The 18,289-nt window shown below is 46.4% G+C and overlaps 1 protein-coding gene across 1 annotated transcript in view; it reads left to right on the top strand.

The window, feature by feature from the left end:
• Window positions 1–18,289, top strand: part of LOC138568910 (vomeronasal type-2 receptor 26-like) — a 191,136-nt gene that overhangs the window by 124,667 nt on the left and 48,180 nt on the right. The window lies entirely within an intron of this gene.

Below are 18,289 nucleotides of genomic sequence, written 5' to 3'. Positions count from 1 at the left end.
TAGTCCAGATAGTTTAATGTTTTGGGTTGATAACCAGACTGTGTCACCCTGTTTGTACTGGGGGTTTTTACCTCTTTTTTTGTCTGCATAATATGTATAGGATCTTTTTGCGGCTTCCAAATTTAGCTGAATATCCCCCCATACTTGCTGTGCGTGTGCCGGACGCCTCAATAGGGTGGGTAGGTTTGTTAGATGATCACTTGGTGTGGTGGGCAACCCTCGAGGATGGAACCCATATGCACCAAAGAACGGGGTATGCTTTGTAGAGTTATGTACGGTATTGTAATAGGATATCTCAGCCAGCCAGATGTATTGGACCCATGATGTTTCGGCGTTAGCCGTGTAACAGCGTAAGTATTGTTCCAGACACTGGTTTACTCTAATGGGACTGACTTCCATCCTGATAAACTGACAAAATGCTCGCCAAAATCGAGACGTAAATTGTGGGCCTATATCAGTAATAATACGCGTGGGTAATCTGTGTAGACGTACCACATTGTGCAGAAACAACTCTGCTATTTCTCCAGCAGTGGGAACGCCGACACACGGAATGAAGTGACTCATTTTAGTAAGTGAGTCTACAACAACTAGGATTGAAGAGTACTTCTTCACCGGTGGTAAGTCTACAATTAAATCCATAGTAACCGTATGCCACGGAGTTGGTGGAGTTGGCAATGGCTGAAGTAAACCCACCAGTTTCAGATGACTAGCTTTTTGTCTGCTGCAAGTGCTACATTCTAATACATAAACCCGCACATCCCGAAGCAACGTGGGCCACCAGAAATGTCTTACCACATTTTGCTGGGTTTTCGTTATACCAGGATGCCCGGCTAGAGTGGTATCGTAGCGCCAATGCATTACTTCCTTTCTAAGTTCTGGTGTTGGTAGGTATAAGGTCTTAGCGTAGTATGGAATACCATCCACCAAGGTATGCTGTGACCCCTGAGAACACCTTTTTTGCAGTTCTTGTGTGGGCATAGCTTTTAACACATCATCAAAGATGTTAGGTCTGCCTACTAGCCCAATTATCCGGTTATCTGGGACTATCGGACGAGCTTCACCCGTACCTTTGTCTTCAGGCTCTGGATACCGTGACAGGATATCAGCTTTTATATTTTTGGTTCCCGGATGATACGTAATTAGGAAGTCAAAGCTTGAAAAGAACAGCACCCACCGAAGTTGTCGGGGGCTAAGTGTATTTGCGGTTTTAATAAACTGTAGATTCCGATGATCCGTCTTGACAGTGATTGTATGGCAAGTTTCTAGCAGATAGTGTCGCCATTCATCAAACGCTGCCTTCACAGCCAACAGTTCTCGATCGGCTATGGTGTAGTTGACTTCCGTGGGAAGTATCTTTTGGGAATAATATGCTACAGGATGTAGTAATCCCATCTTGGGGTCTCATTGGGACAGTAAAGCTCCCAAAGCATAACTGGATGTGTCAGTTTCAACTGAAAATGGTTGACTTAGGTCAGGATGTCGTAGCACTGGTGCAGACGTGAATGCTTATTTCAACCGCTGAAAACCTCATTCAGCCGATTCATCCCAAAAGAATGTTTTCCCTTTCTTAAGCAAGGTTGTGATGGGCGTCACTAATTCAGAAAATTCTTTAATAAAACGCCGATAAAAAAAGGACTGTACCTCCTTCACGGATGTGGGAGCTGGCCACTTTATCACTGCCTGTACCTTTTTTTGATCCATCTGTACCCCAGATGGGTTCAGAAAGTACCCCAAGAACTCTACAGTGGTGCGACGAAATTCACATTTCCCGAGCTTGGTGAATAGTCTATGCTCTCAGTGCTGTTGCAGTACTGCCTTGACGTTTTTGATGTGCTTCTGCATATTTGGAGAATATATCAATATATCATCGATATAGATTACCGTGAAGACTTCCAAGTATTCGCATAACACTTTGTCTAGGAAGTGTTGAAAAGCTGCTGGAGCGTTGCATAACACAAACGGTATCACCTGGTACTCGTACAGGCCAAATTTGGTTCTGAATGCTGTCTTCCATTCATCTCCTCCCCGTACTCATACCAGGTTGTTCTCAGGGAGTGGGAATTACTGACGGGCCCATTGGTCAGTACTCGACCCCCAAAAACTTGTAATACAAGATAGCTGCACCGTGTGAGGACAGGGTGCAGGACTTACATACACCAGCACAAATCAATACTAGGGATTCAGTAAGTTGGTAAAGGGAAGTCCATTTAATAATACATACATCAGTTTATGGATATCAGCAGCATCGCAAACACCTGTCTCGCCCCGACTTCCCCGAATTTCAGTCAATCAGCCTTTTTTATTGGCAAATTCCATCATCAATGACGTACACTTCTATAAAAAATCATCATGCAGTATAATTGGTTGGGAAAGGTAACTTAAGTATAGGTGTTATATCTGTATATGAAAATAAGGCATACGGATTGGATAACTCTTATTGGGTGGGCGTCTATGCCCATCCCTCGACACCACACGTGATTGACGTCACTACAAGTACGACGTCTCATTGGTTATAATGTCTATAGGACCCTAGATTACATGGTCCCTTGTGATTGGGCGAGTTACGCTCCTAAACATAAATCTCCACTTTTAATTAGCAGCATGCAGAATAGACACCCTGGTGCCTGGTGTCCCAAGATTCACCCTGCCTCCCTTCCATCAATCAGTGGTTTAGGGCGATGTGTCAATTAGTTGTCTGGGTATGGCCTCGGATCTGTAGTCTCTTATCAGGAAAAGTTATGGCACCCTCTGGTTCTGGATGACATCAGGCGGTGGTACATCTTCGCCCCTGTCTGGTCATGTGTTGGTCCACTGTGAATCTGCTTCAGTTTCCAACCTTTTGTGCATTTAATTCTGTATGCGCTTGGCCACCTGCATGGGCCTCTCTTATCTTGACCTTCACGGGCGGGCTGGCATGCTCTGAAGTTGGAGCCTTGTGAGCTCATGCTCACCTCCCCTTCTCTGGTTGACCTCGATTTCCCCGGCATGAGCCATCCTTTATTAAGTTTCGATCCCGCTCTTTTCCTCAGCTTGTGCCTGGATATGAAACTTGGCCAGTCAGGCCTTGGCCACCTGGGAGTACTTCTGTTTATAGAAAATGGAGTTGCATGTATACATTGTGCTGTATTGAGGTAGATGTATACAGTCAGCGCTTGCCGCTCTAACTTCTACTAAGCATTGCAAGCAGACTGGATTATTTAGCATCTTGCGTTTCAAGCTTATTTACACACGTTCAATAAGGCGGTTGCTTCCATCTTGTCTCATGGCACCATTCTCATACGTTTTTCACAGTGTATTTCCCCTTCGTCCATCACAATTATCCTCGCAGTTGTCAGTACTGGCATGCATAGCTTTCTGTAGCCACTTCTGGTTGTTCTCTGGGCTGCCCAGGCCCTTAGTCTATTTCCATTGCCTTCCATTAAGGCCTTCGGAGTTTCCTCGTGAACAGTCTGTAAATACTCGTTGTTTCGTACCAATGGCAGGTACGGTTGTCTGATTGGGTACCGTGCTGCCCAGGGTTGCCTGGTTATGGGCATTACAACAGGTATTGATCTTCTAATGTACACAGGGCAGGGGCCCATTGCAGCCCTTTGTTGGTTCAGCTGCTCCTCGTACGTCACATACCATGGCGAGTGCCTTACTGGCAACCTCGCACTGGGGGGCAGGGGTGCAGGTCATATCTGGGACCTCCTCTACACTCCCCCCTCTGGTCGGTCCATCGACCACTCCTACTTCCTCCTTTATATTCAGTTTCTTTGATTCCTCAGCTTCTTGCTCATCGTCTCCTGGGTTTACACAAGAAAGCGTGAAAGTATGCAATTTTGGTGTCCATATCTTTATCACCCCTTTCAAGCTTCCTGCTGTTTTCACATGCTCATCCTTGTTCCAGGTCATCAATTGGCATTGTCCATTTGGACTGCAATAAATCAATTTGCCTTCATCCCTTCTTCGTTTCTTGGGATAAGTGAATTTTGTTCGCTCTGGTGCAAATTCACTGGCCTTCACGAAGTCCTTTATTTCCTCATCTGTCAGGTCTCTGGGCTTCCAGCTTGGTTCGACATTGACCATAATTTTCATCCCAATGGCCTTCTTTGCAGTTTTCTGGCACTGTGTGATGATTATCTCGATAACACAGACTCCTAGCAGCACCATTGCTAGCAAAGCTCCCAGAAACTTGAATATGTCTGCCATCCATTGCGGGACCCATGAGAATAACAGCTATCATCATCCACTTCATCCGTTTCATCAGTCATCTGGTTTTTTAAAGTTGTCAACATGCTTATGGCCTCTGTGAGGGTTCCATTTTCCTCATCATGCGATGGTATAAATTTGCAACATGAGTCTCAGATTTTTGCACAAACACCTCCATCCATTGCTATGATCATGTCAAGCACATATCTGTTCTGGAGGGTCATCTGTCTAACCGCTCTCAGCTCTTCTTTGATCGCATTGAATACTTTTATTGTGGTGTTGATGGTCTGCAGTAACTCCCATCTGGTTATCTGCAACCATTTAGCATTCACTCCAATTTGGATGTGTGGCAGGAGCATTGTGGTGAACACTGTTGAAGTGAGGCTGAACAGCCTGTGTTCGTATGGAATCGCATATAATGCTTCTTCTGATTTGGCAGAAAAGTAGTTCCCTCTCTTCATTCTGGATATCAGTTCTGCGGATCTCCTCCATCTCAGATGAGCATCTGCTTTCGGGAAGCTGTCCAGATTCAGATTGTTTTTTGGAATCACCAGTGCGGGAACATGGACAGTGACCAATGTACATATGCCCCCCCAATTTCTTGGCAGTCTTATGTATGCTTTGGATCCACATGCTCAATAGTGGTCCATCAGGACTGCGGTTCCTTGTGCCATTCCTGGTGCCTCATATATTCATCCACAGTTTTGAGTTTCCCCCATTTTCCTTGTGCCATTACTTCTGAAGCACAGTTTCGGGTTCTCCAACTGTACTATTTGCAGGGGCCCTCCCCTGTCTTTGACCCATGTTAACAGCTTCACCAACTTCGGCCATAGAGGTTTACATAACCTCTGTGAGTTTTCTACTGCTTCCTTGCAGGCTCCAAGGACCATCAAAGCTCGGCAGATTACGACTCCTTCCTCCCATCCGTTAGGGGAAACTACTGATCCCCAGATCTGCATTTGTCCCCGGTTCCTCCATATTTGAGCTTCTTCTGCTGTTTTTCCTTGGACATTCAGTCTTGAGTTTATTTCCCACCTTATTCCTGATCCTTTGACGTCAGGGTTTTCATATCTAATAACGTGATTCTTGTTGTGCGCCCTGTTTCTTGTTTTGATGTCCTGGACAAACCCGTCTTCATCAGGGTAGTCCTTTTCATTGGCCCATATCAATGCGCCATCTCTTCCCATGAATTGTCATCTGATGTTGCACATAGCTACCTGTGACCTACAGTGTGCTGTGGCGACATCTTTTTCTACAGCCACGAAGATCTTGGACTTTCCCATGCTGTATGGCAGGAGTGCCCAGACGAAACGTTCTCCTTCTGATTGCCTTCGTCCAACTTCCTTCATGTGCTGGTACCATATGTTGTTTCCAAGATGGGCTATGCTGTCCAAGTAGTCGCTTAGTTCATTGTCCGTCTCATATGGGCTTCTCTTGATTCTTAACGTTTTTCTGTAATTAGCTATCACTATGTCTCTGAATGCGTCTGTTCTGCTTTTCCGTTCAGGTAGTTTCTCAGTATTATCCTTGGAGGGCAGGTTTCATTTCCTGCCCTGCAGTACTATGGGGAGGTCTTGTGTTTCTTCTCCTTCCCTCGTGCATTCTCTCGTAGACCTCCTTCCACATGTGGCTCATCATCATTCCAACACGTGGCGGTGTCGTAAGCTCGGTCGTTATCTCTGGTGTTGGAGCAGGTGTGCTTGTTATCACAGTTGCTGCAGTTTTCTTGCTCAGCTCCTCGTGTAGTTTCTTTGCTCTTAGTATGAGCGGAAACACATACTTGACTACCGCATGTGTCTTCCCTATGAGTTCTTTTGTGGCTTCCTCTGTTCTCTTGAGGGATTTTGTCATGCCATCTCTGTCTTGTTGCTCCCTTGTTTCTCTGTTCTCTGGAGCTGTTCGTTTCACAGGTATCTTTTTGTTTTCTGTCAGTTCGGCCTGGGGTCTCACATCCATTGACACTTGCCCTTGCTTGTGTGCATTCAGTGTATGGGTACGTGCCGTAGACAGTGCTATGTTATCATTAATTCCGTGCTGACCCTGTCTCCAGCTTTTCTCACCATTCATTACTTCAAGTGTATACATATTACTGCTAATTACATTCAACTGTAAATCATTTGCTTTATTATCAATTTTTCTTGGAACAGGGAGGACAATATAAGGTCTGGGTGCCTTTGTGGGGCCCAGACGCTCATTACCTTGTGGATGCACGGACATTGGGATGCTTCGTGCCCAATAAAAAATGCAGTTCTGATCGTTAACGACAAAAATACTACAATAATCACTATACATATACATATGATTGCCTTGAAGGACAGTTTGCAGCACCTCCTTCCAGGAACGCAGGGGCGCCCATCCACTGGTGGCACAACTAAATTACTGTTTTGGGCTCCCATCTCGAACAAGTCCATAGTCAATAGTTTATTTCTTCTCTTATCTTGATTTCGTTACTTAAAAAGTTCAGCAAACACTAAAGTGGCGGGTGCATCTTAATGTCCCCCCTCTTGCGGGTGATGACGGAAGTCTCTAGTAATGGAGTACAGATCCTTTGCTAGACTATGTAAAAAGATTAGACTACCATTTTTTGCACATCACATTCTTCTTGCATTTGTGTATACAACGCATTCCCAGGGCCCCTTCCCAATTCGTCTTGGCCCTGAGGACATGCAGGAATTTGTTTGCAGTGACACCATAAAAGGGTGGCTTTGCTGCACATCACGGATAGATAAACCATTGAAAAAATAAAAACAAAAATAAAAATAAAAATAAAAGTGAACATATGAGAAGGTAGGAAAAAATAAGAAAAAGGTTGAAAAAGGTAAACACGGCAGTAAAGTTCTTTCCTCTGCTTCTTTCACTTGGTTCTTCGAGGTCGAGTTGCTGCAAAGTCTCTCTCTCTCCCCCCATTTACTCCACTGCGGGAGAATGATGAAAAATAGAAAAACCAGAAAAATATAATTACGATATTGGTATCCTTGTTTCTGCTTTCCTCGATCTGTCCTCTGTTAAAAGCATGGAGAACTGCGTCTTTATTTCCGTGCTCTGCCCCTCAGGGGGAGATGATGACAAAGTTTTATCTTGGACCTCTCCCTTCTAAAGCCCCTCTCAGCAGCGGATGTCCATGATTGCTTCTCAGCTGTGATGCAATAGCTCTCAGTTGAGTTGTGCATTCTTTGCTGGATCACAGAGAAACGTGGGCACGTCGACAGTGATGGGTCTACCCACTAGCTCTGGAAAATTCTCGATGAGGTGAAAGAAGACTGTGAAGGTAATTCTGCTATCTTCAGGTGATAATGACATTTGCTCTGGTTCTTTGTCTCTTAGGTCACCAGTCTTTTTTGCAGTGTGATCAGTCCTTGCCTTTTCGATCTGTCCCTCGCCGACTAATTTCACTGGAATTCTCTCAGAAACTCCCTCTGAAAGCTGGACAGTTCCATTTGTAGCTGTATGCTCTAGAAGAGTGTTCCTATCTTTCTCGCGTTGGCAGGGTCTCTGAGGAAGGTGAGGGCGTCAACCTTGGCAGGCCTCCCTACCATTTCCGGAAAGTCATTTACTAAGCCAAAGAGGACATTGTGGGCTAGTAGGCTGTCCTCAGGGAACAGGGACATTTATTCATTTTGCAGGGTCTCACTCACACACCTTGCTTTTGCTTTGAGCAGTCTTTGCACTTGCCTGCTACATGGATGGCTACCACGTTATTTAGTTTACTACATCTCTGTTTTAGAAAATGATTGTTTCGGGGATCTCTGATGAACGTCAGTGTATCTGTGGTCCTACCGACAAGTTCTGTGCACTCCTCAATGATTTGAAAGAATAACGTGTAGGTCACTTCGTCAATGACTGCTTGGGGCGGGTGCATTGGTCTTTTGCTCCTCGTGCTCGGGCAATTCAGCGAGGACCTCTGTGATGACAGTCAATTGTTGCCTGATTACCTTCTTATTTTCTGGATCTTGGATGAATTCTGTGACACTTGTTTCTCTCCCTATGAGTGATGGATAAATCAATGTCACTAATTGGAAGTAGGTGAGTACATCCCACTCAAGGCTTCTGCTGGGGTGTACCATACGTTCGTGAACAAAGTCTAGATACTGGATGCTTTCAGGATAAAAGTTTTAGCTTATGAGAGTGTCCTGCCTTTACTGCTCATCAGAGTCTTAGAGTTCTTTGTTCACTACTCTGTGGCTCTACATGTTTACGTTACCAGCGTCACTGCAGATTCAAAGTGTGTGACCTTTTCCTTTGCTCTGCGATTTCAGCTGCACATTGCGTTTGTTTGAAAAGTCTTGCATTTCGTTCAGTGCTTAGAGAAAAAGTTCAATGTATAGCCACAATTTTCACAGCGAGTTCTTCAGTTTGTCTTTTCTGCTTGTGCATCCTTCTTCCTCACCATAGACCTTGTCTGCACGTGCTGTGGTCCTTTCCCGTCGTCTGTAGATTCCACGGTAGACGCAGTAGGAGCGCCTTCTCCTATAAAGGGCTTGACGTCATTCAGGAAGATCCAGGCTCTTCTTCCTTGGACCTTGACAGCAGATAGGGTGCAGTCCTCTACGATGAAAGGGCCATTAAATCGGGGTTCTCCAGAGAAGATGATTGGCACACAAAGACTGTGTGCTGCGCCTGTCTCAGCACTGTCTGTTGTAGTTTGTGATGTGCTGTTCCCTTTACACCGTCGCTGCAGCTGCCCTGAAATGACAGATGTACTAGAGGTAAGGCAGTCAAGGCAATTCTTCATTTCTTCTCCCAGAACCTCCCTAGCAGGCTGGGCATCACATCTAGCCCTATCTCGGGGGGTAAGAGGGGTTCTCATTCTTCTAGCAGTGATAATTTTGTGCGGCGTGAGGTGATGTTCGGAGCCTGGCTGGTTCCGAAGCGCATATAATGCCAGTGGTAGGCAATGCAGCCATCCCTTCTTTAATGTGAGCTTCAATTTGGCTATCCTTTCTTTTAACAGGCTTTTGAGCCTTTTACATATGCCATTTCCTTCTGGGTGATACGCCAACGAGAACTTGTGCTTTATACCAAGCAACCAGCTAATCTGCTCAAATACTGAGTTTACAAAATGGGGCCCGTTGTCTGACCTCATAACCTCACACACCCCCCACCTGGGGAAAACCTCCCTCACCAGGAATTTTGCAGCACAGGCAGCATCAGGGTGTGTACAGGGCCCTGCTTCTATCCATCTAGAGAATGGACACATCACGACAATTAAATACCTGTACCCATTACAAACCTGAATCATGTCGACATAGTCGATATGCAGGTGCTGGAAAGGCCCATTAGGTCTGGGAATGATTCCTCTCATCACCTTCAATGTGTGCCCAGAGGTGAATTGCTGGCAAATTATGCAATTGACCATAAAGAATGCAACATGCTCCACTAGATTCGGCATGAATCAGTCTTCTGAGAGCGTTCCCGCAAGATTTTCTTTTGACATATGGAAAGGGTAGTGGAGCTGTTCTAATGCTACCTTTAGAAGGGTGACAGGCATTACTGGTTTACCAGTGCTGTCCTGCCGCCATAACCCATCAGAGGGGTTTAAAGAACACCCTTGACACTTCCATAAATTCTTCTCATCCTGAGGTGCCTCCCCCTGAAGTTCCATTAACTGTGTCTGCCCCATATTGCTATAGGCTTCTGGAGTGGCTCGAGCTATCATCATTCATTCATGGGTACGTGCCGCCTCCACGTCCATGATTGCCTCACCCTTGGATGCCATGCGCTTGGCTTCCGTGTCCGCTTCAAGGTTTCCACATGACACAAAATCTGTTCCCTTGGTGTGAGCAGCGCACTTAATGCCGCTATGCATGCTGGGAGCTGTAGTGTTTTTATCAGCCTGTCCAACAAGGCTGCATGTTGCACTGGCGTACTGTCCGCTCGGAGGTAGCCCTCCTTTTCCATCGTGCCAGGCCTGTGTGCACGGTGGACGTCACATAGGCGGTGTCACTTTACATTGTTACTTCCTGGTCTGCGTGATTCTCAATGGCGTGTATCAATGCCACTAGTTCTGCAGCCTGTGCCAAATAGTGGGATGGTATTCGTGCACTGACAAGTACTTGGAACTCTTCATTTGCCTTGTGTTTGATCACGGCCACGCCTGTATACCGTTGCCCGTCTTCTTGGTCAATTCTCGATGACCCGTCAATGAAGACGACTTCTCCGCTTGGCAGAGCATTCTCTCTTACTCTGGGGATTTCATCATTAAACTCTTCATAAGTGGCGCAGTCATGCACAGGTTGTCCCTCTGTGACTGGCTCAGCAATAAACATAGCAGGGTTCACAGTTTTGATCGATGGATTTGAGATAATCACCTCATATGCGGATGCTCTCTGTGAAGTCAAGGTGCCTTTTGGCTTCTCCAATATGGTGAATAATGAGTGCTCAACATATAATGTCATGGAGCATCCCATCACAATGGATGACGCTTTCTCGATGGCAAACGCGGCGGCTGCTAAATTTTGCTCACATGGGAAGTGGCCCCTCATGACCGGGTCCAAGCTCCCACTGTAGTACGGTAGGGGCTTGTACCCAAGCGATGTTCACTGAGCGAGCACTGCCGTCATAAAATTGCCATCGGTATGAGAGAAGACATAGAATTCCTCTGCATAATTGGGGATCCCGAGAACTGGGGCCTTACAAATTGCCCCCTTTAGCTCTGCAAACCCCTTTTCCATTTCTTCAGTCCATTCAATTGTTCCCTCTGTTGCCTGGGCTTCCTTTAAGGCCTGGAGCAAGGGCTTGGTGTACGAGCTGTAATCGAAGACCCATGCTCTGACATAATTGCATAGGCCTAAGAAGCTCTGCATTTGTTTTACCGTGAGCGGCTTAGCCGTGTCCATGATAGCTTCAGCCCTTTCTGGTGTTACCTTTTTCCCTTCATGTGAGTTTAGTTGCCCTATGTATAACACCTCTTGTTGGCTGTATTGCAACTTGTCCTTGTCCACCTTGTATCCCTTCTCAGCTAATATGGTCAATAGCTGAACAGAATTGTGTCGGCATTGCTCTTCAGTGGTGCTGCAGATCAGAATGTCATCTACATACTGGAATACAACACTGTCTACCGCAATGTTGCTTACATCCATTTGCAAGACTCTGTTAAAAATGGACGGAGATTCACAATACCCCTGTGGCAGCCTTGTACTTTTCAGGTGCATTTGTCTGAAAGTAAATGACGTCAGGTCTTGTGAGTCACGGTGCAATGGAATCGAGAAAAATGCATTCCTCAAATCGATTACCGTGAAACATTTTGCCACCGTGGGTATGTTGCACAAAATGGTGGATGGATTAGAGACTAGAGGGAACTCAGCTTCGACTAGGTTGTTCAATGCTCGTAAATCCTAGATTAAATGCCAAGACCCTCCCTTCGATTTCTTGACAGGATAGATCACTGTGTTACAAGGTGATTCTGACGTTACCAGAATGCCTTGCTCCATCATGGCAGAGATTGTCTTTGCAATCCCCTCATCCGCTTCTCTGGACATGGGGTTTGTCGCGCTTTTGGTAGGATCGCTCCAGGCTTGAGTTAATCTTCACCTCTCCTGCCCCCTTCAGGAGTCCTACGTCATAATGCCCTTTTGTCCATACTGTGACTGGCACGTGGGCCATGTCCTCCTCAAAGTATTCTGGTCGTACCATCACTAGCATCATTTGCTGTGGCACTTCTCGTTTGATCATTTTGACCCAGAATATGAGACTTACTTCCACCCGTGTCTCCTCTAAGTGAGGGTGCTCTTCGAACAGATCATCATCTGTGACGTCAGTCACTCGATACCCTTCTTCAATGGCGATAACTGTGCACCATTGCCTTCCTTCGTCATCGTATCCTTCTACTAAAACCACCTTCCCCTTTCCTGCGGCAAACTGTATCTCCAAAGGAAATATTTGTCCCATTTCCTCATGCATGGGTATCCTTGGTCTAAAAAGAAACTCGTCAGGGGTCCTCATAGTTTTGCCTGCGAGGCCCGGCAAACCCGCCAGAAGCACTCGCACGCCATATTCTAAGACCTCTGGCTCCAGCGGTGAAGCTCTCATAGCTGCACGTCCCGAGTATGCTCTGATCATTTTGCATATGTTGGAATAATGCATTGCTGGCGTGGAGCACACTATGACATCCTCAGTAAATGAGATTGACATATTCAGCTTTGTCATTAGATCTCAACCCATGATGTTTACTGGGGACTGACGGGAGTACAGTAAAGGCACATTCATTTCATGCTCTCCCACTGAGACCGGGAGAGTGTCTGTAAAGGGAACTCTACTATGAGCTCCAGTGAAACTCTGCGTGGCTATTGCCTCGCCAGACAAGGAAAACGTGCCTTCTCTTATGCACGAACGCGTCACGGCTGTGTCAACTAAGAAGCAATACTCTTTTCCCCCTATGGTGACATTTACACTCGGTTCCCTATTAGGGTCTAGTGTGCCCGATAGGATAGAGCACATTAGAGATCCCTGTGAGCCGTCTTATTTCATGTATAGGTTCGGTCCACTGTATACCTGTGGGTTCCGCCCACTAGTGTTAGTGCTCTGAGCCACTTGCGTCAGTGTCTGCTGGGGTTGTCCCTGTGGTACATTCCCCATGTTCAGTGGTTGGACCACTTGCTGTGCACCTTGTTGCAAGCCAGCTGCCTGCTGTTGCACGGTATAGTTTTGTGCATTGTCCTGTTGTGGGGTAGTCGGTTGATTCACCGTGCCTGCCCCATCCCTTGATTGTTCTGCCACATGTCTTGGCTTCTGCACATGCGTGCCACATGTCCTGTCACTCCACACAGCCATCACACTAGTGGTGGTCGGACCATCTGTCCATCTGGCACAGCTGGACTGCCCATTGGTGTGCTCTGGATACCACCTTGAACATTTTGAAAACCTCTTGGTTACCTCTAAAGCCTCCCTGGTTACCCTGCCATCCTCTTCCTCCAAATCCTCTTCCTCTCGGATAATATCCCGCGTTACCCTGATTGTTCTGCGGCGGGTTAGTGGCACATTGCGCACTTGAATCGGCTGGGCTTGTTAGCATGGCTCCCTCGAGTGCATACTTTCAGAGCTTCCTTTGCACTAGCTTTGCCTCTTCTCCCTTACGCGTTGCCTCTTTCTTTCGATTCTTTTCTTGCAACAGCCTACAATAACGGGCAATTGTCAACTGGATTTCGGCCCACGGTTTAGCTTCTATTCCTACCAATTTTTTTAGTTGTTTTTGCACCGGTTCTGGTAACCCCTGGCACAATATTTGATAAAATACACGGATAGATTTCGTCCAGGAATCATGCATTTCAAGCACCCACGCATCTTGAAGATTCTGGATGTAAAGCAACGGATCCTCCGACTCCTTCATTTTTCGAGTCATTATAGCTCCCATATCGGATGTGTCTGGATATAGCGTGCGTAGCGCTTTCCATACTGCTGCTCTACAGTTATTAAACAGTGCTCCGTCATGAGAGGTGTTAGTTATGGTTACCCTAGGGTAGCCTGCCCTTTTCCACACATTGCCTGCTCTTTCTCCGAGAATAGCAATTAGGAGACCATTGATGTCCCCTATGGCTAGGGTGACACCCCCTGTCATTATCTCTAACTCATGTATCCACTTCCCAGCCCCTGACGTCAGCATGGGAAGTATATTTTTAAGATTCTCACGGTCCATGTGCGGCCAAGGAATATACTGCGGTCTTGCTCCCCCTTTCTCTAATAACGGGAATTGGAATGTGCAGTCCTCTCTATCTTTCAGGTCTTTTGCCAGGGTGGCGTTTCCGCCTTGCTGCCTGCCTGGTAATGCTCTTAGCCTGTCCGCATAGGCAGGGGCTGATGCCCCCCTCTGACCGTGAGGTATCTCTTTGTGTCGTCTGGACTGTCCAGCAGACTTTGGTTTCCTACTTGTGGACCCTCTAGCATCTGATCATCGTACCTCTTGGTTCCCTGGGTGCTGCTTTTCGCACCGTCTCCCTTCGTCATACACAGTTTCTTCCGTTTCCCCTTCGGAGTCAGACTCTGAATACTCCCATTTCACACAGCTTCTTGTATCATCTTCGTTCTGCTCGACTTCGAGTCTATCTAGGGAACGTCCCCTATTCCCACTACTTTGGGTGACATCTTGCACTAACATAGCCAGGGCCATAACCGGCTCGCGACTTGATTACTGCAATATTCTTTTCCTTGGGACCTCCAACAAAAATCTTGATAAGCTCCAAGTAATACAGAACAGTGCCCTACGGGCTGCAAAAGGCATTGCCAAGAGAGAGCACATCACCGCTGCCAGAAAAGCGTCCCACTGGCTCCTCATAAAGGAAAGGATCTTATTCAAGGCTCTAAGCATCACCCACAAATGTGTCCATCTTGCCGCCCCAATGTACCTTTCCCAGAGGATCCACTCGGTCTCCTCCAAAAGACCCACTAGGTCACCCTATGCCAGCATGCTCTCAGTACCCAGGGTAAAAAGGACCAGAGCAGGGGGCTCCAGCTTCCCGTACCTCGCTGCCGTACACTGGAACACCCTCCCTAGCTCCCTGCGCTCTGAACCCTCAATGACCGCCTTTCGGAAAACCCTGAAAACGACCCTGTTCATCTAACAAACACATGGCCTAGCCCTCATGATTGTATTGTATGATGTATTATGTGGTATATCTGATCACAGGTCACTGCCTCACTGTAACCCAAGGCACAGCCTGCACAAATTGTAACTAAGTCTTCCTTGCAAGTAACAGTGCCACAATGCCCCTGGGCTGTCTGCGCGCTATATAAATTTAATAAATAAATAAATAAATACATCCTCAGTGTCATATAACTGAGTGCTCTCTAAGCTCTCATCTTCCCTTCCCTCTTGGGAGATTCGTTCCAGTCCCATTTCATCATATATTTTATCAATCGCTTCCCCGATGCTTCTGGTGTCAGAGTCATCATCAATAATTGTCCCGCTTGTACCTGGTACTGCATCACTTGCTGGAAAGAACTCTTCTATGTCTTCCCAGTCTACAACAGGATTGGGTTTTTTCATTTCCCGCTGCAAATATTCTAAATCTTGCGCCCTTTGCCTGTGCTTACGCTCTGCTTCCTCATCCATTTCTCTTCGCTTCTTCGCCTCCTCTCTAGCCTTATCTACTTCCCTCAGCCGTTTGTTTCTACGTTCTTTTGCCCTTCTACTTTCCCCATCTTCTCTCTTCTCCACTTTCCTTTCGTGCACCTTCCTTTCTTCCTCCAACTTTAGCATGTTCTGCCTGCACTTTTCATAGGCTGCATATTGCGTGTGACTGAGCGTTATACTCTGCTCTTTGCGATATAGTTGGTCTCGCCTCAACCTATCCTTTTTTCTTGCCCTCTCGTCTCTCATAGCCATTTCTTTCTTCTTTTCCTTGCTTTGCGCCTCAACAGACAGTTCACTCGGCCTTGCGTCATCACTTCCTTTTCCATCTAATTTCAACAGTATCTGCCCTCCCATCCATTCGTCCTTTGCAAATGTTACCTCATCGGTTCCTTTCCACTTCTTTCCCTCTCCCTCTCTATCGAGAGGTGCACTCGTTTGTGCCTGGTCCTTCCTTTCCTCATCTCGCCTCTCTTTGTCCCACAGGATTGTGGAGGCCGAGTCTATTTCCTGTTCCTTCTCTTTCGTCTCGTCACTGCTACACGCAGGAGACTCATATGCAGGGTTGCTATAACCTGTGGCTGCCTTAAGTTCTCGTAGTGGGTAAAGGCCTTCCGACTTACTTCCCTCAACAACTGGTTCCGGCGGGGCAGGTGGCGTTTGTTTGTTTGTTTGTTTATTTATTTGTAGCGCGCGCCAGACCCGAGGGTATCCAGGCGCGTGTTCAAGAATACTTTAAGCTTACATGTTACAGTTACACATTTCAGGAGGGTTACAAGGTGCATTAGCAGTAAATGATGACAATGCACGTGTTACAGTTACTACATTTCAGGTGGGTTACAAGGTGTGTCAACAGTAAGTGATGACAGTATGCGTGGTTACATGCGCAGGTGAGTGTGCACAGAGATGTGTACACCGTAAACGTTGAGTGTCGGGAGCAAGGTGGGTTAAGCGGGTGATGAACGCGGTATGCGTTCGGCTGCAGAATAACAGGTGGGTCAGACGTGAACAGTCCTAGTCTAGTAGGGTATAGGTCATTTTCTTTGAGCCATTTAATGCAATTGAGTCTGAAGTGTGGATAAGATTGGACAGATCTTAAGGATGATGGGAGGGAGTTCCATAGCTGGGCCGCTTTGACAGGGAAGCTGGTGCCTCCGGCTGTGCTCAGCTTAAATGGGGGCACGGCTAGTTGGTTGGTATATGCTTCTCTGGTAGGTCTGTTAGAAGTTCTTCTTTTGAATCTTTCTGTTAAGTATTTGGGGTCTAGGTCATTAATACTTTTGAAAGCCAGTGATGCTGTTTTGAGTTTAATTTTGTCAGCTGTGGATAGCCAGTTAGATTGTCTTCTGATGTCTGAGATGTGCTCTCTTCTTGGGATTCCTAGGGCAGCTCGAAGGCGTTGTTCTGCAGGGTTTGGATTTTTTGCAATGTGTGTTTATTGGACCCTATGTATAGTGCATTGCAGTAGTCCGATTTGGATAATACCAGGGCTCTTGATAGGGTGAGGCAGCTGTCAGTGGATAGATATGGTTTAGCTGCTCTAATCAGTTTACAGGTGTAAGCGGTGCTAGAGGCCATCGCATTCACCTGCTTTGTTAGGGAGAGGCAAGAGTCGAGGTAAAAACGTAGTGTTTTTACTTCTTTCGCTACTTTAATGGTGTTGCCATCTATGACAAATGATGAGTAGTCATCGTTCAGTTTTTTGATATTTTGTGTGTTCCCCAGTATGATGAGTTCCGTTTTGTCATCATTCAGGCATAGACCATGACGGGCCATCCATGCCTGGATGATGAGGTATATTCTGTTCACCAAGGCCAAATCCTGTTCATAATCCCCCGAAAGTGGGATGAGAATCTGAGTGTCATCTGCATAGTTTGTGTAGGTGACACCAAGAAGGTCCAGATCATCGAACAGGGGCTTCGTGAAGATGTTATACATGGTCGGAGAGACAAAGGATCCCTGGGGGACGCCACATGTGATAGGTACTGGGTCAGCCGCTGCGGAGGCGGAGAAAACTCTCATGGTTCTGCCGCTTAGGAACGACCTGATCCATGCAATGGCATGTGTGGAGAAGTGGGCCGCAGTTTCCAGGTGGGTACAAAGCACATCATGATCCACCAGGTCAAATGCCGCTGAGAGGTCCAGTAGGAGGAGTAGGGCAGTTTTTCCAAGATCTCTCAGCTCATCGACCTGGGTTTTGAGATCGATAAGTGCAGTTTCGGTGCCATGTTGAGGCCTGAAGCCTGACTGTCTCGTACCTAATAGTTGGTGCATTTCCAGATATTTTTGGATCTGTAGGTAGGCCACACTGTCTAGGATTTTTAGCAGAAATGGTACCGTGGTGATTGGCCTGTAGTTAGTCGGGATGGCGGGGTCCAGGGTTTGCTTTTTAAGGAGGGGGAGGACCCATGATTGCTTAAGATTGTCTGGTATAGTGCCTGATGCAAAGGAAGCATTAATAAGTTTGGTGATAAATGGGGAAAGGTCTCTGGCTGCGTCTTTTATCAGTTGGGCTGGGCATATGTCGCCTCGACAGTTAGTTGGTTTGAGCGAGAGTATTATTTTTTCAATCTCCAAGATTGTTACTTTGGTGAAGTTGAATTTGTGTTCTGGCTTGGTGGGGGTGGGTGGTTTACCACTTGGATTGGTTGAGGTGGGTATCGCTTGTTTCTTTTTCTCAATTTTGGTTTGGAGTGTGGCAATTTTGTTGTTTAGAGCTTTTTGGATGTTGGAACACCACGTTTTATTTTTATCGCAGTTGTCTGGAGCAGGGATAGGGTTTTCTAGTTCCTTTTGTATAAGAAATAGTTCTTTGGTTCCAGACTTAGCCTGTAGTATTCTGTTGTTGAAGTTTTCTTTTTTGGCCTTCCTTATTTCATTTTTGTAGATTTTAGAGGCACTGATGAGAGCTATTTTGTTAGTCTCTGATGGAGTTAGTCGCCAGGCGGATTCGCATTTGCGTTTTTCAATTCTTAGGGATTTGAGGTGAGGGGTGAACCAGGTATTTAAGTGTGCTCTGGGCTTGCTTTTTTCATT

This window comes from Ambystoma mexicanum, chromosome 2q, assembly GCF_040938575.1.
Source record: "Ambystoma mexicanum isolate Mex_15411 chromosome 2q, UKY_AmexF1_1, whole genome shotgun sequence".
Classification (NCBI taxonomy): domain Eukaryota; kingdom Metazoa; phylum Chordata; class Amphibia; order Caudata; family Ambystomatidae; genus Ambystoma; species Ambystoma mexicanum.
This window is presented reverse-complemented; position numbering and strand designations above follow the sequence as displayed.